The 22,563-nt window shown below is 42.4% G+C and overlaps 1 pseudogene across 1 annotated transcript in view; it reads right to left on the reverse strand.

Moving 5' to 3' along the window:
* The window catches only part of LOC308285636, a 288,564-nt pseudogene that overhangs the window by 264,077 nt on the left and 1,924 nt on the right, over window positions 1-22,563 (reverse strand). Inside the window, exons 2-3 of the transcript XR_013963340.1 lie at window positions 11,083-11,136; window positions 9,697-9,862 (exon numbers count right to left, since the gene is read on the reverse strand). The product of XR_013963340.1 is annotated as an uncharacterized misc_RNA (transcript). The remainder of the gene's footprint in view (window positions 1-9,696; window positions 9,863-11,082; window positions 11,137-22,563) is intronic.

The following is a 22,563-nucleotide window of genomic DNA, read 5'->3' on the forward strand; positions in this document are numbered from 1 at the left end:
TGCGCATATTCGTGCTGAATCGTGCATGCTACCTTGCACGTTTGCATCAAAATTCATGTGTCAAAGCTTGAACAGCATCCATTTACCCACCCCGAGTGAATTGTGACTAACTATAATGTTTGAGATATGTCAAATATGTGTGCACAGCAAACAGTTACCTGTTAACATAACAGTTAACGGAAGCGGTGTCATTCATAGCCTTGAAACCAGACCTATCTGACAGTAAAAAAAAAAAGAAAGAAGAAAAAGGTAAAAGCCCTCTGCAGATTAGTCTGTCCCCGCTCGGGTGGGATCAGATTTAGCTGCCCCCGAACTTGTGGGGCACCAATCAGGGACCAGTATGCAAATATGGGGTATGGTTTATCACCAGAGGCATTTTTTTGTATCCGCCCCTTGGAAATGTAGGTTCCACACAGAGATTCTCTAGACCAGGGGTCTTCAACAGGGGGTCCGCGACCCCTAGGGGGTCCGCGGAGGTACTGCAGGGCGTCTGCGAAATTATTGGTTAAAAAAAAAAAGAAAAAAAAAATCAAAAAATGTTTTTTTTTCACATTTACAGTATGTAAAAAAATAAATCATGATTCTATCCATTTTGAATAGCTTGAATACATGATTACTATGCAATTGACAGATTGTTGATATTATTGACATTGGTTCTCAGTTAATAATGTTTAGAAATGGTAGTGGTACGGCCCACCCTGCTCGCTGTAACTTGTACATGTTTAAAATAAAAAAATATGTCGTAGCCCCGACCCCCCCACCCTACGAGGTGGTAAGGGGTCCCTGCTCCACCTCCCCATCAGTTTGGGGGTCCCCGGCCTGAAAACGTTGAAGACCCCTGCTCTAGACTAATATCTATCTACGCAGTGATACTACTCTGGCCATGCCATGCTACAGTACGTCATTCACACCTTCTGTGTAAGCGAGGCCCATCTTAGCTGTGTGCTTTAAACAATAGTATACCTGCCATTGAGACGACTCAGCTTGTGTTTAAATGTTATAGTTATCCCGGCACACTCAAGTGGCTCCATATTCCGTCTTGTCTGTCAATGTAAGACGAAAGTCGTCCTGTGAATGAAGCATGTTTAACTGGACCAGCTGCTAAATGTTAACAAGGGCATTTTTAAACACTGCTATTATGCATCTAATGGCATATGTATCCAGTGTGATGCAAAATTAATGAATATACACTCCAGCTGCTGTGCTGCACAGAGAAATCAACGCAGCGTTTTTACTCTGAAATTGTAAAAAGTGCTGTATGTTTGCCTTCTGTACAAACTGTGGGAAGACCATAAAAAAAGATGTTCAGCCATGATCATTCATTTAGCCTTTTGCATACCTCAGAGATCCCTCAGATTTGCACAACTGTTGAAGAAACACAAACCAAAACACTGTACTAGAGTGCAGTTGAATCAAACCTTACATTACAAATGTATACATACGTGTACATTTCAAGTCAGGAATCATTCAAACGACCCCAAGCGAATTCTCTTTCAAAGTAATCAACGGTTGTCATACTCAAACTGTTCTTGACAAGGAGGACCCACAAATTGATGATTCATTTGCCACAGACTCACATACCAAAGGTATTTGTGACAGCAGCTGCCATAAGAGAAGATTTGTGTTATATTAAAATATTTGTATAAAATTACAACAAATATTTTCCAAGATTCTTTAAAAAAAGAATTATAGCTGATCTACAAGCTCACAACATGTCACAGCGTGACACGTTGTGAGCTTGTACATTGGTTATTTCAGAATAGCCGAAGTACAAAATACGGTTAAAGTGTTTAAACATGGGGACCTCCTGGAAGAAGGAACCCCCTCAAGGACCCCGGGCCCCACATTGAGAACCACTGCTCTAACTCTCCCAGAACCGGCACTGAACCTCCCTTTGCTGCAGCTCACAATGCATCTGTCTCCATCCTCTGATAAAATCTAATTACCCTCGCCAGAGGGTAGCAACATCTCCGGGCCGGAAGGTGACAAGGTGGTGACGTCACGTAATGGATGAGTGCACGTTCCGTAGTGATTTAATCACTGCATGTTATGTTCTTGTCATTTGTCATTCAGCCGCAGCGAGGTCCCGGTGGCAGCCCACTCTCTCTGGGGACCAGCTCTTTATTAACATCCCTCCTTTGGCCAAGAGAAAAGAGATATCTCCTGATCTCGAGGGGACACTCCACGAGACCAGGCAAATGAGCTGGAGAGTCGACTACTTGCAACTGACAAATTCATACAGTGTGTGTGTGTGTGTGTGTGTGTGTGTGTGTGTGTGTGTGTGTGTGTGTGTGTGTGTGTGTGTGTGCGCGCGCTGCTACTGGACTACCTAAGACTGTATTGAATGAGTGACACCAATGGAGAGATTCAGATATGTGTATATGTACTGTATGTATGTATGTATGTATGTATGTATGTATGTATGTATGTATGTATGTATGTGGGTCAGTGACGTGACGCCCCAAAAAATGTGTTTTTAAAAAAACTTTAAATTGCAGGCATAAAAGTTATTTACTTTTGTTCTTCTCACTCTCAACCTTATGGAAATACATTTTGTTTTTAGATATTTTATTGGAATCAGACTTTATTCAGCAGTTTGTTGTACTTGTGCCTAAAATCGTCATATGGTGTGACATGAAAATAATTGTTCATAAAATGAAAATGGAGTACATCTTTCTTAAGTTACTCACTTTATCAAAGTCCTTTATCATAACTAACCAGTGATCCACTATAGTTTTTTGAAAATTAATTATATCTGTATGTTTTTTTCATAATCGACACTCTGTGTGAGGCCCATGTTCATGATCTTACAACATATTTTAAATGTATTCTGTCAAAACTTTCTCTAAAATTACACAAATATTTGTGACTCTTCCTGATAATATTCTCTATGTAATGCATAAACATTTTTTTGGTTTAATCATTAATAAAGGTATGATTTTTCACTATTTGGAATGTCACACCAAATGATTTAGTGTCACACCGTATGATCATATCTTCATGTGTCAAAACAAACTGTGTTTAACCTACCTATTAGTGAGTACTGAACTTTACTGATTGATTAAACAATTACCCAGGATAACATGGCCTTAATATTTCTGAACAGGATATTATTGTAGGGCTTTAACATGGGATAAGAAAGAATTGTAGTAGTAGATGGATGATGAGGATGTGCACAGGAATGCTACACACACCTAAGTCTTCTGCCGGCCCACGGCAGAAGGATCCTAAAGAGACAATAAGGCGCATAGCCACACTTGGAGCCAAGGCAACATTTTATTAACACCAATTAGTGGAAACAGAACTCAGCATTCAGGTAAATTGCTTTTTTCCGAAGTCTCCTGAACTTGAACACAGCATTTTGTGTTGAACAAATGTAATTAGGAATCATGACATTACACCACATCTCCACTAGCTAAAGAGTGCTGGGTTGCGCAACTCCAAAAATAGCTGATCTACAAGCACAACGTGTTGAGCGCTTGTAGATCAGCTATTTTCGCTAGTTTTGTCTCGGGTCCTACCTTAACACTGTCCACTGTCCAGTCCAGTGAGTGAAAGTACAAAAGTATTAGATCAGATTAGATTATACATTTAGACTGTATTGTACATCAGCCAGTCGTATTTGGTGAGGGTAGCAAACCGGCTGCCTTGTTGTGGTTCTGCTATGCCACAGACAACCTCCTGCTCTTCTTAGAAAATGCAGTCTCGCCCCTTTGGCTCCTCTCTCCTTGCTGGGTCATTGTTTAGTTTCTCCCTGTACTTTCTCGTTCTCTCAGCACTTGTCATTTTCCAGCTGACAAAAGAAAATGGAATGTATAGTTTAAGACAAAGAGAAAATATTGTTTAGATTGAAACAATATGTTAAGGTTTCTGTGAAGGGGTTTCTGCTCTGTCTGATGAATTTGAAGTATCACTGAATGAAGCTAAATTACATTTTATGTAAAAATGTTTAAAACAAATGTTTAAATGTACAAAAGAAACATGGAACTTTGTTATTTATTGTTATATCTGTAGTTAAATACAGTATAAATCATATGGTGTGACAATCAAGTCATATGGCGTGACAAGCAGACCTGTCACACCATATGATTAAGTGTCACACCATATTACTGTTTTCTGCATTTAGGTTTACCTTGAGGCTACTATGTACACATTAGCATGCTAACAGCATGCTAGCTATAACAAAGCAGCCTAGATCTACATGGAAATATGACCAAAACTTCAAATAACTTAAGCTTTTTTTAAAGAAAAGGTGTCACACCAAAAGACATCCAGAATGGTGAGTTTGTGAACGTTTCAACAAGATGGCATTTCATGAAAATGTTAAAATCATAACTCACCTCAGACACCTGTCTTGCAGTTGTGCTGGGAGTGCTGAATAGCCTTACAGAAGAAGGACCTCTCTAGCCAATAGGTGTCCAAATAATTGCCTGTTTAATTTTTCCAAACTAGTGTCACACCAAATGATTTTGGGTTGGGGGACAAAATGTTTTTGATCAGAAATGACTGAAAACATTATGCTTTGACTTTGAAAAGATATAGGCTCAAAATAGACATTTTTTTTTAGCCTAAATTCATTTTCAAATGATTTTTAGCAATTCTTTTTCTTAGTTTTATTCAAGTTCCCACTTTGAGAAACAAGGTCAGGACAGTCACACCATATGAGTTTTGCCATGTTTGGTTGAAGATTCTGAAGAAATGAGGAATGAAATGTTTTAATCTTGAGTAAGTTCACATAAAGCTTAATGTCCTGCACAATATTCAGAAGGTTTTTGACAAATATATTTTTTATTTATACATGTTTGACACCGAGGACAGCGAAAACGTTACGTCACGTCACCCACCCATGTATGTATGTGTGTGTGCATGTATGTATGTATGTATGTGTGTGTGTGTGTGCATGTGTGTATGTGGATATACAGTTTATATAGCTCCATCCCCCATTTCTCACATGGCCCTCTACTAGCACCACCATGAGGCCGATTCTTGCAAAACAAGTTTTTGGACTCTGCTCCTACAGATTTTGCCCTAAAATCACGCAAAGCTGTACACAGTATGTCTAGAGTCATGTCATCAACATGGATCTGTCCCATTTAGCACCACCATCAGGCCGATTTTTTCAAACACAGTTTTGGACCCATTTGTTATTACATGTGACCTGATGGTCGCTTATCTCCCGAGTCTTACTGGTACAGTATACATTGTACAGTATATGAACACATGTCGCTGTCTCTGTGAATCAATTGATGTTAGAGAAAAAGGTATGCTGGGGGTTGTTCTATTTACTGCTGTGACATGGTGTATTATATCGACACTACCGCTGAGCTATATTTTTAAATGAAGAAGTCAGTGTCTAGCCAAGTGGAAAATTATTTTCTTCTCATCACCGCCCCAACACAGGGAGTGGACCACTGTATTCTTGAAGAGAAGTACAAGACCACACAAGAAATGCAGTAAAATGTGACACAGTGTGGAACACAGAGGCGTCAATTGGGTATGCCAAGGTATGGCAGCTGGGAAAACATTTAAATGTATTTCTTAAAATAAATTCATCATGCCTGTTGCTAAGGTATGGCAACATGACTGGTGTCTTGCTTGCGCGCTTGCGCGCCTTCGCGCGCGTGCAAGACACACACCAGTCATGTTGCCATACCTTAGCTTTTGCTGAATTGACGCCACTGGTGGAACAGCACGCAGAAATCACAATGCATGGCTAACGACAAAATGAGACAACATTGTGCCGAACAGTGATTTTCTGTGAATATTTCAATTTCTTGTAAACAAAGGCAAATCTCCATACTAATGCTTTCGTCATAACCCCTGATCATTTTGCATTCTGCCACAAGCCTGTGACCATCCGTTCTGCCTTTTCTGCGTCCATTGACAAAAGCTTTACTACGGCCGTAAGTGGCATTTGTCTCCTGAGCCATCCAGGTTAACACTTTCCAAGCCACGGGGAGCCCCTTAATATTAAAACCGGAATATACCGGACATCTGAGCAAGGAGTGCGGTGCGGTCCAAGAAGGAGGGGTGGCGGGCTCATGTTTATAAACATAATATTATGTCTCAGATCACAATACAATAATAGAAATTTCACGGCTAATCTATCAACATTCTATTTCGGCTAGCAAAGTGTTGGAATCAAGCAATAAGTGTCATTCAGTATTCTGAAAGAGACAACAAATTATGGTAATGGTGGTTTGAAGTCCTTGGAATCAATCACATCTGAGTCCTTTTAGGGTCAGAAGCCATACACAGCAATTAGCAACAATCTGTACGTGTGTGTGTGTGTGTGTGTGTGTGTGTGTGTGTGTGTGTGTGTGTGTGTGTGTGTGTGTGTGTGTGTGTGTGTGTTTGTGTGTGGGTGTGTGGGTGTGTGGGTGTGTGGGTGTGTGTGTGTGTGTGTGTGCATCTAGCATGAATTATAAATGTCAGGTGGCAGACTCTCAACTTGAAGCACACCATTTCAGACTTCCCTTTTAATCTCTTTGCCTACCATATAAAGAGCACACCAATTAAGTTCAGAAAGCATTAATACCAGGAGAAAGGCTTTGAACAAACGATGTTCACTCACATACAGTGCCAGATTTAGACACTTTGTGGCCCTAATCTATAAATATTTTGAAGAAGACCCAAATTAAATACAGAGGACGTGATTAGGACCGCATGAGCCAAGTCATTCATTCCACAGTAAAGGCAACTGGAAAGAAAATAATGAATAAGTAGCCTCTCAATGAAGATCATAAACGGAAATGCAAAAAACATCAGTATGACTCCAACACCATTATGACTAAACAGCAGTCTAATCAAACAGCACCATTACGCACGTGTCACGGCCATTGTCCAACATGTTGGGAACTGCTCAAGTGCCCTACACACATGACGCGGTGAGTGTGGTGGACTGGTGGTGCTCACCAGTTGGCCATGATGTCGCATTTTGGTTATTTTGCAGGAAACCAAAATAGATAAAGGTTTTCTAGAGTAGGGAGGGAACGTTTAGTTTTCTTGAAGTGCAGGTAACTTGTGGAGGTTGTGGATAGTTTAAAAATAAAATATTGCCATTTCAGTCACATCAATACAGGGTTTCCTGCAGGAAAAAGGCTTGGCCAGGTGGTAGGCTAGGCAGGGACCTTTTTTTTTCAAAAAACATTTTTGAAAAAAAAAAAAAAGAAAAAAAAATTGTGGTTGGCACAGGTAAGGTACCTATACAAACTCGGGAAACTCGGGGTTGGCACCATATGTGTTAAACAAACACAAATGCATGTTTAGGTCTTAGGATGAATTTTGCATCATTTCCACCAGACTCTTGGCAGGGTGCTACAGATTTTAGGCCGGGTGGCCCGCCTGGCCAATAAAGTGCTGCAGGAAACCTTGCAATATCTCTACTGCATTTTAGTATGCTCACTTCATTGAAAACCTGTTTACATAAGAGAGCTTTACTCCTGTAGCTCGAGGAAATCATAAATTGTGCCCAAATGAGTTTATCTTGCGTTTTTCCACGCTTTCTCGATTTGCTTGAATTTTTATTTCTAGTGGACTGGCAGGGATTGTACCGTAGTAGTGTGCTGCTCAGAGCGCAAAGATTCAACTAGATTGAACTTTGAAACAACCCCTACAATTCAGTCAATTCTCATTTCACAGGATATAATGAGCTTCAGAGCACAACTGTGGGGTTAATTGTTCCGAGGCCCCTGTATTTGTGTGGCCATGACTCTGAGGCATCTTTTCCACCACAAGAACTTCAGTTCTAGAACCAGTGCCGTTCTAAATTCAGGGTTCCCACACGTTTTTAACAATGAATTTCCAAAACCTTTCCAGAATATTTAACCCATTTTCCAGGACTATATAACGATCATTCAGAGCAAGATTGAATCTCTTACTCCTATGTGCAATGCCCAAAGACAGGCAGCGTAGCAAAAATAAAGCATGCACGCTGCGAACAGACCGTGGCGTGCAAGCGGATTGTGCACGATGGACACGCACGCGCCCACATCAAAAGGTAAGAAAATCATGGCAGGGAAGTGAGGGAACCCTCAAAGTCGATTTATGGTAAATGAGTTAACAAAATCAATAACCAAAAAACAATGCATAGACATTTTTTTCCAGGACCTTCCAAGACCTTTGATCAATTCCAAAACTTTTCCAGTACTGGAAAAATATTTTTCTAATTTCAATTCATTTCTCCTGGAATTTCATGGGAACCCTGTAAATTCTTGGACCCTTGGTGCTCTCTAGCGAACCGGCTTACGTTTACACCAGATTTATGCCAAAGAAGGAAATCTCTTATATTTCTATATTTCCTAGTTCAATGTCAGTGTTTTTAGGTGTTTTTACCTGTTTTTGGAGGCCGATCGTGAGCGTGCACAGTGCCGTGCGTTTTCTCCACTTGCTTGCGATCATTCCTATACCCTTTGTGTGTGTCAGCGTGCAGTGGCTGCCTTTCCCTATTCAATGTACTCCCAGTGCCGCAAACATTCCTGCGGGCGGGGCCGTTTACCCCTCTCCAGTGTTAGAATGGGAGATACGGCCGCTTCTTCTTTGTTGGTAGAATGGGACCGGATGGGCAAGCGATGTTTTGTTTCCGGGATATTTCGCTCCGGAGCAACAATTAGCAACATTAGCTTGATCCACCGAGAGGTAAGATCGATCTTAACACTTTGATTAAATAATGAGATAAATCGGAGATCTCCGACATTGGCAGAAGCTACCGACCATAATGCAAAACCCCTGGCAGAAAATGTGCAGTTTCAGTTACTGCCGCTAATATTGCATCAACCTACCGATTATTGACACGCCCACGACCCACGTATATCGTCACGGTTCACAAGATGAGCCACCGATTTTGTGGTTTCCATTCCGGACAAACTTTTAGGATTCGGAACCAACTCATTTTCAGTCTAACACTCAGAACCTCTGCCCTGGGCGATATACTGTAGGGTTAATACAGCCCAGGTCACATACTGTACATCATGTTCTTGTTTGTGACTCATAGAAGTGAAAAAGCAAATACAAAAAAAAAAAGAAAAAAAAAGAAAAGGTCAATTAAGGGCAGTAAAGTTTGGAATGAGCAGGAGACCCAGATCAGGCTTCCAAGGAAGAAGATTCCCACTGGGGTCTGTCTGCCCACCAGACATATGTGGCCGTTGGCATCAATTATTAATAATAAGTAACCAATGCTCATGTTCAGGGGCGTCACAAGGGGGGGAAAAGTGGGACTGAGTTACTAGGGCCCAAGGTGGAGGGGGCCTTAATTATTGTATTCTTTAGCTATTGAAAAATAGCAGATATACAAGCTCACAGTGCCACGCTGGGAGCTTGTAGATCTGCTATTTTTTTTAAAGTTGTGAAAACGTGTGCAAATCTTTGAATGTGTGTATTTTTTAAGCGAACATTTGCAACTCAAATTTTACTTCTGGGGGGGTCCCAGGAACTAAATATTTTGAGATGGGGGTCCGTGGCCATTTTTGGGCGTCCTTCACATGAAAAAGTTTGAGGACAACTGACATAGAAACATAGGTTTTTCAAAAAAAACCTTAGAAGGATTTGAAATATTCAAAGACTTGCACAAATGTTCACCATTTTTCAAAAATAGGTACCGCGCTGTGAGCTTGTACATCTGCTATTTTTCAATTGTTAAAGTACCCAGGGCCCAGAATGTTGTGCGACACCCCTGCCCATGGTAATAATGGCTGAAACCTGATGGCCGTCTTCTCCGTGGCGTCTGGTCTGTCTGCCGCGGGGAGCTCATCAGCCAGGATCTCCTCGGGTCTCCGCGGGTCACTGAGGGGGGTCTTACATGTCTTGCCTTGGATCCCAATTCCTGTTGAGATGGCGTTCCACAAGGCACTCTGGGATTTTGAGCCTGTAACAAAAAAATATATAAAAAATACAAATAAACACTAACAAGACTGCTCAGTGTGAGCACTATATATATATATATATATATATATATATATATATATGTCACGGTTTGTTAGAGAAACAGTACGGTCGAGAAACGGAGCACTCGTGGTGCGGCACGGGGCGGAACAAGCGGTCGCCACAACAACGTCCTCCAGGCGGAGCCGCTCGATTGTCCACGACATTGCAAGCGGAGCGAAGGCCAGCGGACCTTGGTCCTGCTCTTCGCCCCCGAGCGCCGCAGGCCGCGCGAGTTACGAAGCCGTGGTGAATGCAATCGTTATATTTATGCCCAGGCCGTAAGGCCTGGGCAAGCTAGGCTAGGCTAGGCTAGGCTAGGCTAGTAAATAAAGAAAGAGAGTCGCAAACGAGTGACGTCAGCGCCTTCACTAGTGAATGGCTGTCGTCGCCATCTGGTGGTGATTAGTGTGTGGTGAACGACAAAACAAGCGCTCTTACAATGAACGTCCTGAGTTACCCAAACATACTGTAACATATATATATATATATATATATATATATATATATATATATATATATATATAAGCAGGGGTCTTCAACAGGTGGTCCGGGACCCCTAGGGGGTCCTCAGAGTTACTACAGGGGGTCCTCCAAATCCATTCTGAGAACTTTAGCCAAAAATAGCAGATCTACAAGCTTTTAGATCGGCTATTTTTGGCAAAGAGCTTTGGTGTAGAGGGGAGAAATAGCAGACTAAGTACAGAGTGAAAGGTCAAGTTTAGACGGTTCAAGTGGCTAAATATCTGAAAACACAAATTGACATGAATCCAAAATACACTGATTGTGCTGTCAAACAATGAAACTAAATGGAATCTATCTGAAGACCCCAGCTATATATTACAGCAAGGGTTCCCAAACCTTTCAGGCTTTGTACAGTGTACAAATGGAACCAAATGGACCCTAACAGGTCCATTTGGTTCCATTTGTACACTGTCAAAGTTAAGGGGAGACCTTCAAATGTTAAAGTTTGAGAACCACTGGTGTATTTCATCCTCCTCTGCACTGATCCTCAAAATGAGTCAACATGATGAGCCTTTGTGATGCTGCCATCATGTGGGCGTATTGTGTCAATACTGACCTAACCATTTATTTCACTTTGAACAAGTGATTTGATGATTTACTTTAATTTTAAGGCATTAAAACAACTAACTGCATACGTACGTGCAAAACTGGGCAGTGGCTTGGCTGAGCTCTCATCCTCATCCTCATTTGCCACTAGACAGAGAAGAAGAGAGAGAGTCAAGTAGTATTACTGTGAGCTTCCTGTTATGTATGAAGTATGAACATGGTTGTGGATGACGATCAAAGGGGGAGGCAATGACACTTGACAGTATGTTATGAAAGAGAAAGAAAGAAAGAAAGAAAGAAAGAAAGAAAGAAAGAAAGAAAAGAAAGCTTACTTAGACATTTTGTCAAATAGAAGTGGATAAAAGTACTGTCAGAGTACTGTAGACAGACAGCGGGCAGACATACATTCAGTAAACCAGTAAGACGCCTAAGGGCGAAAAGCGACCTCGACCTAAAGGGTGAGGCCGCACCATCTGTCTTGGCAATATATGGATTCTGTTAGTGTGGTTCTCCTAACCGGGCATCATCTGGGATACAATCCCTTTTATGCCTATATATAGAGATCCCTAACATAATCCCTTTTATGCCCATATATGGAGATCCCTGCTCTGTGTATCTGACATCACTGTGATGTCACCTGGTTATGCCCATATATGGAGCTCCCTGCTCCGAGTATCTGACATCACTGTGACGTCACCTGTGATGTCACTGTGATGTGTCAGGGGAACCACAGTGTTAAGCGTTACCCATTCGGTAAACGGACAAGCTGTGACGGTTCTGATAGTAAACTGCGACCTACGGTCGCAATTAATAGCATGATGATATGACACTTGGATTTCCGCACGGTCAATCGGTCAATCAATAAAGATTTATCTTATGTTATCTTATTACACCTCATATAATGTTAAATAATTTAAAACTGTCAACCATAACAACAGCCAATGTTGTAACTTGCGTTCAGTTTCCTGGATCCCAATTAGTAGCTACTGTAGATAAAATATCCAACAGCTCTTATGGTGAGAAAAAGATGTTCTTGGATATTGTGTCCAAGGGCTTTGGCTTGTCTCCTAGCAACATTGTCTGCTTTTCTATGTCGCCACTTTTCCAAAGCGCTCTACAATTATGTGCGCGGCACTCAACCATTCACACATCGACGGCGGAGGACACCATGAAGGCTGTTTGGTTGAAGCCATCTATAATGATAATGATAATGAATTTTATTTACCGGTATATAGCACCTTTCAAAACAAAGTCACAAAGTGCTGTACAAGGCAAGATTAAAACATCATGTAACAGAGCAAAGACAATCACTTATACCAGTAAGACTCCCTAATAGGGAGTCTTACTGGGAACTTTTTCCATTGTAGACGTGCGGAGCAGCATTGTCTAACTATTTGACAGGCAATGGACACATGTATCCACTCGAAAATGTATATCCAACACAATAATAAATAATCCTGTGAAAATATAACATTTTATAAAAGTATATTATAGCCAGCTACATCATGGACATGCACGCCGATTTTATTTCCAAGTTATAATGACAAGCAATCAAAATCTAGCAACATGGAAGCAATATACTGTTAAGTGCTTTAACAGTCTATATTTTAAGATTGCAGACCTGGCTCAGAACAAGCACATTATAGCCTACGAACGCATGCGAGAGCATTTTAGGGACCAGCGCGGTGCCGCTGTGATCTACCGTGAGGCGTGAGCCTCCAATTTATACAGTGACGCGAGTCCTTTTAAATATGGATAAAACCCGAAGCTCCAAACGTGGCTGTGCCCAGCCCCGCGCACGCACGCTGCGGATGATTTATTTGGGGGTCCACGGCGATGGTCCACGGCCCACCTGGGAGAAGACCAGCCCGCGCAGGAACGGTACATGCTCGCTATAAGCACTCAAACGTGCATTGCGCTCGTCGCCGAAATTGGGTTAAATTAATATCCAAAACGTAACCGTGGGGTCTCTCAATTTATACAGTAGATACTGTACACTATGCTGGAGTTAATGATGAAACCCGACGTGGCGAACCTTGAGATCATGGCCATGGGGAATTATGATTGCTTGTAACCAAATGAACGCGCTCTGTCTGCGCACGCACGGCACGGGTAGGCAATGGTTTAAATTAATATCCAAAAGTATTCATGGCAGTGACTTGTGTCATTCATGTCGGCTGCGGTGCTATAGCCTCCTTGTCAAAGATTGTACCGTTGGTTAATCCCACGTTTCCACTGTCAAAGACTGCTGTGTAAACCAAAATGCTGCTGTTCCAAGTATAGCCTAGTTGCGTGTGTAGGTGTGTGTGTGTGTGTGCGTGCGTGCGTGCGTGCATGTGTGCGTGGTGACCGTGGTCTGTGTGGGACGCGGACATGGCTTTTCTTTGGTTGTTAGGTCGTATTCGGGTTGTTCTGGTCGTAAAATCGGGGCGTTTCGAGAATAATTAAGGGCGTGTTATTTAAATTTCAGCCTGCGCATTTATCAACGCTGGGATCAAATGTACGCCAGGTGAGTCTGTTTAGGAAGCATTGATAAATGCCGTGCACAGTCTGCACACGTTGCCCTACGCAAAATTTGGTGAAAAAAATAGACCATTTTTTACACTCCATTGATAAATGAGGGCCACTGTGTACCGATTTGTGTGATTTTAGGGCAAAATCTGTAGGAGCAGTGTTCAAAAATGTGTTTCAAAAAATCCGCCTGAAGGTGGCGCTATATGGGACAGAACCATGTTGATGACATGAGTGTAGACATACTGTGTACCGATTTGCGTGATTTTAGGGCAAAAATTGTAGGAGCTGTGTCCAAAAAATATGTTTTGCAAGAATCGGCTTCATGGTGGCACTAGAAGAGGGTCATGTGTGAATTGATGGGTGGAGGTTGTGATTTGGCAGGCAAGGAGTATGTGTGCAAAATTTGGCATGGATCGGGGCAACGGTTGAGGAGATATGAGCAGGGCGAAAGTGTAACGTGTGACAGACAGACTGACGGACGGACGGACAGCTGGTGGAGGTTTTGATAGTAAGTGCGACCTGACGGTCGCAAAAACACAAAAAACACAGAAACACAGAGCAACGACACAACACAAATTGAATCACAAATCATAGATTTAAAAAAAATGGGTATATATATATATATATAATATATATATATATGTAGGAGCCAGTCCATGTATGACTTTGTAAGTGATAAGTAGGACTTTAAAGTCACATCTATAACTCACAGGTAACCAATGAAGAGTAGCCAAAGTAGGGGTTATATGGGCACGTAAAGGCAAGCCATGACAAACCTAAATCTACAGCACAACACAAACTAATACTGACACCATACGAACTGGGGGGTTTGGATCGATTCCGGGAAGTCACAGAGCATTTAACAAGGGTGACCCAGAGTCCAAACGGGCAATGATGCACCAGCACTTAGGAGTCACGCTCCAATGAGACTGATTGGCAAAGTGCTGCACTGAGTGAAGCCCGGGCTCAGAGAGTAATCGATTACATGACAATTTTCAGGTTGCCATGACAACTGCGATGCTTCCGAGCAGAGAGGAGGTGCTGTGCAGTTAGAGGTATGAAAACTGTAATGGGATTCATCAACAGACCACGTCTCTTCCAGAGCTGTTCTGACATTCAGATGGTGTTTGGTAGCATTTCACAGCACAGCGTGATCGTCACACATTATAACGGTTCAAACATAACCGGGCTGACGAGCACCTGCTGCCGCTGCTGCACATCAATAGACTTACATCATCCCGGGAGCTTCAGGCCACACTGATGAAGAGAATATGCTAAGGCTTTGATGCTTCCGTATTGCCAATTTGCACGTTATATGTATTTTTTCCTTTCCAGTGCATATCTGTCTGATACTGCAGGTCAGCGGTAGGGCTGTCACGATCATGACATTTTTTTGACATATTTGTCCATATTTTAAACATTTTGAAAATAGATTATTTTTTTGATTTACCAGACTGTAAACCACAAACTAGAAGTTTTTAATCTGTTAAATTCTTAATGCACTCCACCCACATTTTGTTGAATTCGATTATTTTTTTACTTAACTCATATACAGTATATTAGGAATTATAAGACATAATACTTATGGAAAGTGGAAAAACATTATATCTCCAACAGTTTGTGGAACAACCGTATAAGTCTGTACAAGCAATATTCAGCAGACAAAGGGAGCAGATAACATTAAAACAGACAATTGAACAAAATGAGGGGGGAGTGCATTAACAATTTAACAGATTAAATTACTAGTTTGTGGTTTACAGTCTGGTAAATCAAAACATATCTATATTCAAACAAATTAAAATATGGACTTGGACAGTTATTTGTCTCAGGTACTCAATTAATTGTCACACAAATGATTGTGATAAACAATTTAAAATCTTTCTTGCTTCATCAACAAAAGTTGCACAGGGCAGATTTGACAAACAATTTAAATATACAAAGAAATTACTGACATATTTAATAGTTTTATAATGATCTACAGGACTGGGTTGGGGAATTATTAAGGGCGGCCCAGCGTCTAGTCGGCGACCTGGCCAACTCGGGAACGATGTAAATAGGGAATGAATGCCCCGCCCTTTAATGCAAACCCCATTATACCTGTTGTCATATGTTTTGACCATCTGTTTGCCTGTGTCCATTTATGCCCATATATGGAGATATCTGTTATCTGTCTGTCTGTCTGTCAGCGTCCATTTTATGTCCATATATGGAGATCACTGCAGGTATAGTTCTGGGTCCATTTTATGCCCATATGCCCATATATGGAGATATCTGTCTATTTGCGTCCATTTCATGCCCATATATGGAGATCTCTGTATCTGTCTGTCTGTGTCCCTTTATGCCCGTATATGGAGATCTTTGTGATTCTGCGTAAATTTTATGCCCATATATGCCATTTGCGTCCATTTTATGCCCATTTATGGAGATCTCTGTATGCGTCTGTCTGTGTCCCTTTATGCCCGTATATGGAGATCTTTGTGATTCTGCGTCCATTTTATGCCCATATACTATATGGAGATATTCAGAGATTTTTTGTTGACTCATGTGGTGTACGTGATGTCAGAGCCTTTTATGAAGTGATGTCACAATGAGTCAGAGCTTTCGCCGATTTCCTCCGGAACAGCCTGATGTCAACAATCAACCCCGCATAAGGAGATTCCGAACGTTTCGCGCCGGTTCGGGAAAACCGCGCGTCGGGTCGGGTCGAGACCCGGCACTGCACTCCGTGCCGCGGCGGGGAACGCGCGTGCCGAATCTGAAGCCGGTGGGACGAACGGTTCTCGAGATACGCGGATTACAGACACACACACAGACAGACAGACAGACAGACACACACGCAGAGACTTCTCGCATTTATAGATAGATTATAGCCGACCTCCAAGCTCACGACGCGTTGTGATTTCTACACAGAGAGGGCAAAAGGAGAGTTTTGAACAAGGCTATTCTCTTGAATGCTGCCTTCAGGCATGCAGTGTTGATTTTGTAGACTAAAACTATGACGAAAAATGTTCGTCGACTGCGTTTTTTTCACTGACGAAAACAGAGTAAAAACGAAATAAAAACTAAGCTGTGATGACTAAAACTAAGACTAAATATATTGACAATTTCGTCAACAAAATAAAAAGTAGACTAAAACATTAGGGAGGGAGTCAGTCTGAGTTACTAGGGCCCAAGGTGGAGGGGCATTAATTATTTTATACTCTAGCTATCGAAAAATAGCAGATATACAAGCTCACAACGTGGCACCGAGTGCCACGCTGCAAGCTTGTTGATCTGCTATTTTTTTAAAGTTATGAAAATGTGTGCAAATCTTTGAATATACTGTATGTATTTTTTAAGCGAACATTTGTAACTCAAATTTCGCTTCTGGGGGGGTCCCTGGAACTAAATATTTTGAGATCGGGGTCAGTGGCCAAATACATATCATTTTGGGGGTCCTTCACATGAAAAGGTTTGAGCACCACTGACATAGCCTGGTTCCAGCCCATAGACCCGCCCACTCTCAGAGTGGACTGCTGAGTCTGAAATCAGGCTACCACTGACATAAAAACATAGGTTTTTCAAAAAACCTCAGAAGGATTTTATTCAAAGACTTGCACAAAATTTCACAATTTTTCAAAAACAGCAGATCTACAAGCTTGCAGCGCGGCACTCGGTGCCGCGCTGTGAGCTTGTATATCTGCCATTTTACAATAGTTAAACCCACATTCATGGGGGGCCCGCAGTGAATCCTTGTACCCAGGGCCCAGAATTAGGTGCAACACCCCTGTGAACGTGTCGATACTTTCAGCGAGTGATACTTTGGTCGTACGACGAAAGTATTAATTACACCAAAGGCAGCCAGGACTTGCTGATGAAGAATCACTTTCATTTGATTCAAGGACCCACCACACCCACTAGTCAGCATCTTCATCTTCTGCAGAGAAGAATCAGATTACTCATGGTTTAATCGACGTCTCGCTCTCCCATGGCTCGCTCTCAGGGGACAACGCAAAACAAATCGAGACTCTGCCGTTGTCACGACTAGGGGCTCTCAAAGTGGGGTCCAGCAAAATGAATTAAGACGCAGAATAAAAATCTGTTTAACCATGGTAACCCTATATATACATCAGCCATTTGGAAATAGCCGGTGTGCCAGCTCACAAGGCGTTGTGGTTTGACATGTTGTGAGCTTGTAGCTCTGCTCTTTAAAAAAAAAAAAAAAAAGAATCTGTAAAACTTTGAAGATTTTAACATAAATCTAGCATGGGGGTCCCTGGCACTAAATATGTATTTTTAGATGGGGTTCCACAGCCGAATACATTTTTATTTGGGGGTCCTCGACAAAAATGTTGGAGGACCAGTACTGGTCAAGGTGATGCAGAGAAGCCCTGACAGCACAAGCGTAATTTGTAGAGGTTGATGGGTATAATAAACCCAAGGGCCCCCCTACTGGTGACAGTATTATACATTCATATTATATCGTCGTTGTCGGGTGAAAACCTTGTATGTTCAAAACTGTTCGTTTTGCATTTTTCATTTTAAAAATGATTTAAACTTGTGAAAACAGCCGATCTACAAGCACACAACGGCTCGCACCGCGAGGCGTTGTGTGCTTGTAGATCTGCTGTTTTCACTACTTTTGTGCGACGGCCTTGTACGATGAAGCAGGGCTTTGTTTTGCGAAAGAACATACACATTTGAAACTTGGAGATACAAGGTTTACACCCGACAACGACAATATGTATTTTGTCATTTCCAATATATTAGGGGTCTCTAATCTCCTAATCTATGGACAGCAGTACAGGGCGCTTTTGATCTGAAAAACCCATGCAGAATAAGATCTAATTTCGCCCCTGCCTGACAGTGATGTCACCTGGGGGAGCAGATGTAGACTAAGCTCTCCTTGTTTCCATGGTGTAGGGGCAGTGCAGAGAAACTGACGCCAACTTGAGCAGCAGGGGCGTCACAAGGGGGGGGGGGGGGGTGGGAGTGGGACTGAGTTACTATGGCCCAAGGTGGAGGGGCCTTCATTATTTTATACTTTAGCTATTGAAAAATAGCTAAAGTATAACATTTTGAAAAGTCGTGAAAATGTGTGCAAATCTTTTAATATATGTATTCCCACATAGCAAAATAGGTCTCGGCCAGTTATTTTTAGTTAGTTTTAACTAAGCAAACATTTGTAACTCAAATTTTGCTTCTGGGGGGTCCCTGGAACGAAATATTTTGAGATGGGGGTCCGTGGCCAAATATCATATCATTTTGGGGGGTTAACCGCCGTACCGCGGTATACCGCGACCTAGCGCGGTCAAAATTTTTTTTTTTTTATTGAGAACCAGCGAGTTTTACAACGGGAGAGAAGCAAGGACCGCATGCGCTCCATGCCGCTCTGCTCTGGGCCGCGTACCACAGCTTATATGGGCCATCAGTTTCCCTTTCATCGAAAATGAAACTAACGCTAGACCCTAGGTTTTGCCGTCACGCAGAGACAGAGAAATCCCCACTAGACACTGACTGGAGCAGCTGTCTCATAGCAGGCAGCAGCGTTAAACTTTCTCCATTATCCACACGACACAAGTATGTTTATACATACCTTGTGGCAGATTCTTTTTTATTCATACAGACAGAGCGCGAGCCGCGAGGACTAAAACCGAAAATGAAACCAGCTTCTACTTTTTCAACACATCGCTGACTCTGTCTGCGATTTTACAACCTTTTGTGTCAAGTCTTGTAACTAAAACCTGTCACTCAATCAATGTGATTTGAGACGTGAGTTTACAGAATCAATGTACACGATCTACCCGGGCCGTCTCTCATCTGGTTGTTCACACACAGCATACTGTGTCTGAAAAGCCCCAGTAGCCTACTACGTTACTATAGTAACCCCCACAGATCTACAAGCTCAGAGCGCGTCGCGGATGCGACGTGTTGTGAGCTTGTAGATCTGCTCCTTTCAAAGCCAGACCCGCTGTGCTGTACGGGGATGTATAACTCGGATGATTGGAATATTTTGGCTTATCGCCGAACTTTAATTGATAGATACGGGGGTGCGGTAATTACCGCAATACCGGCGGTAAATGGGAAGACGGATACCGCGATAACAAAATGTCGATACCGCCCCACCCCTAAGCACCACTAACATAGAAACATATATGTTTTGTTTTTTTTAAACCTAGAAGGATTTAGAAGACATTTATAGAATTGGGTCATAAATATTCAAAGACTTGCACAAATGATTTTTCAAAAAATAGCAGATCTACAAGCTCGCAGCACGGCACTCGGTGCGCGTTGTGAGCTTGTATATCTGCTATTTTTCAATAGTTAAAGCACAAAATAATGCGTAATAATTATGCGTTCCCAGTCTAAATGGGTTAAACCCCCTCCTCCTATGAAGAACATTCATGGGGGGCCCGCAGTGAATCCTTGTACCCTACCCAGGGCCCAGAATTTGGTGTGACACCCCTGTTGGGCAGAACAATATAACGTGCAGCAAGGCTGTGATGTGATACTGTATGTGTAATGACTCCACTGTGTCAGCAGCAGCACCAGATCGCGGCGCCAGGAAATTAGCCACTAAGCCCTATTTCATATTGCCTTTTCAAAATGGCCCCCAAGTTCCTCACTGCCACGTTCCTAAATTTCTAGAGCACGGATCAATTTTTACTAGTGCACAGATCCGTGCACGCCCATGCCTAGATCATGCCCCATATGTGTAGTACCTTTTCACAGCTTTCAAACAAAAAAATCCACTTGGAAATCCGTTCAGGCATTCATGAGATAGAAGCCTTCAAAGTCTTCAAATGTAAACAAACATGGCTGCCATTTTGAAAGATGTGTTTGTTATGGGGCTAAACATGCAATTTCGCGATTGCGATCATTGGATTGTGATTTATTTTTTATTTATTTTTTAACTGGAAAACTCGGGCAGTGGCAATATGGGGGTACTGAAATAACACAGGAAACTCATGCCTTGGCTGTGAATGAGTTAAGTCACAAATATAAAATAAAAGTCCTGTGGCAGACCAAAGACCAGATGGAGAGATTACATCTCCAAACTGGCTTGGGAACGCCTCCCTGAGGGAGTGGAGGAAGTTGCTCAGGATAAGGAAATCTGGAGGTCCCAGTTGGAACTGTTACCCCCGTGACCTGATTCCGGATAAGCGGTTGAAGATGGATGGATGTAAATAATAGTCATATAGCCATGTTATGCGACGAAAATAGCCATTCTACAAGCTCACAATGCGATGTGAGATCGTTGAGTTGCTTTTTTCCCAAAATAATTATAATAATTCATTTATTTTCTCTCTCTCAAATAGTTTTACATTTTCACCTCTAATGACAATGACATGCCCAAAATAGGGATGCCAGGTCCAAAGTGGCTAATGAACCTTGACTCCATTCATTCTCTGCTCTTCTCTCTCTCTCTCTCTGTCACTCACACACTCATCACGCGCGCGCACGCACGCACGCACGCACGCGCGCGCGCGCGCGCGCGCGCACGCACACACACACACACACACACACACACACACACACACACACACACACACACACACACACACACACACACACACACACACACACACACACACACACACACAGAGGAGGCTTTCCTCCTAACATCTATACTATACTGATTGATACTGCATGATTGCTGATACTTGTACTTTTGTTTTAGATTGTTACTGTCCTCAAGATGACAACAGTCGTAACAGCGCAAAGTCCAATCAACTATAAAGAGTCCCGTTGGTCTACTGTACGTTGTTGAATGACACCAATAAATCACATCAGTAAAAATTGGAATACACTTTGGTTTTATTTTAAGCCCCCCGAGCAGCAGTGCACGCTGGAGACACGCACACTGCTGTTTGTTTATGGGAGATAGCCTGGGGCTGTCATCATAATTTGAAAGTTTACGGAGTTATTGATGAACGTGTAAACATTAATGGATGAAGGTTGGTGTGTGGCGGGATTGTATATCCCTGATCTCCCGCTGGGGTCCCGTGGCCAAAACCCATAACGCAGGGGTCTTCAACAGGGGGTCCAGGACCCCTAGGGCAGGGGTTCCCAAACGTTTTTGGCTCGGGGCACCCCTATAAATATTTCTTTCATCCGAGGCACCCCTGCATTATTATATTCCTAATTTTCACTCCCAGCACCTTATATTTATAGCATATAAAATTATACTAAATATATTTTTAAATGTCCAAATAAATTATCAAATTATCTCGCGGCACCCCTGGACTGCCGTCGCGGCACCCCAAGGTGCCCCGTCACCCACTTTGAAAACCCCTGCTCTAGGGGGTCCTCGGAGTCACTACAGGGGGTCCTCCAAATCTTTGTGTGACAGAAACTTTTTTTCTCCTTTTTTTATATTAACGATTTGAACCCTAGTGTCCATATTCTGTGAACTTTAGCCAAAAATAGCAGATCTACAAGCTCACAACGCGTCGTGCTGTCGTTGTGGGCTTGTAGATCGGCTATTTTCGGCAAAGAGGTTTGGTGTAGAGGGGAAAAAGAGCAGACTAAGTACAGAGTGAAAGGTCAAGTTTATTAACAATTTTGCTGCCATTTTAAACATAGCTGTAGTAAGCAGCTGCCAAATTGTCCTTGCCTTTTAACGTGGGCACGCGCACGCATCGTGCACAATCTGTGCGCGACTCATCTAGTAGACTGTAGACTCGGTGACAAGCTTTCGAATAAAAAAAACCCCATTGAAATAGACATATCCGTTGCCACGCTGTATCCCTGCTTATCCCGAGTGTTTACATGAAAAAACATTGAAAAAAGCCAACTGTGCGCTATGGTAACACGTGGACACGTTCGCGCACAAAGCGCACGATATGTGCGGGGATCATAATCCAGGCGTGTAGAGACTGGATCAAAGTTTCCAAACGCAAAAATCCGATTGAAAAACGAGCGTTCCATCGCCGAGTAGCTTTCTCTTCTGTTACAATGTAAACCAACGGAGGCGGGACTATGGCCCAGGCTCAGACCGGATACGGAAAGCTAGATCCGGTCCAGACCGGAAATGACCGGATACAGTTAGGGGGGCGGGCCTAAAGAGCCAGAATCAGC

Source organism: Nannobrachium achirus (assembly GCF_963921795.1).
Source record: "Nannobrachium achirus genome assembly, chromosome: 5".
NCBI lineage: Eukaryota > Metazoa > Chordata > Actinopteri > Myctophiformes > Myctophidae > Nannobrachium > Nannobrachium achirus.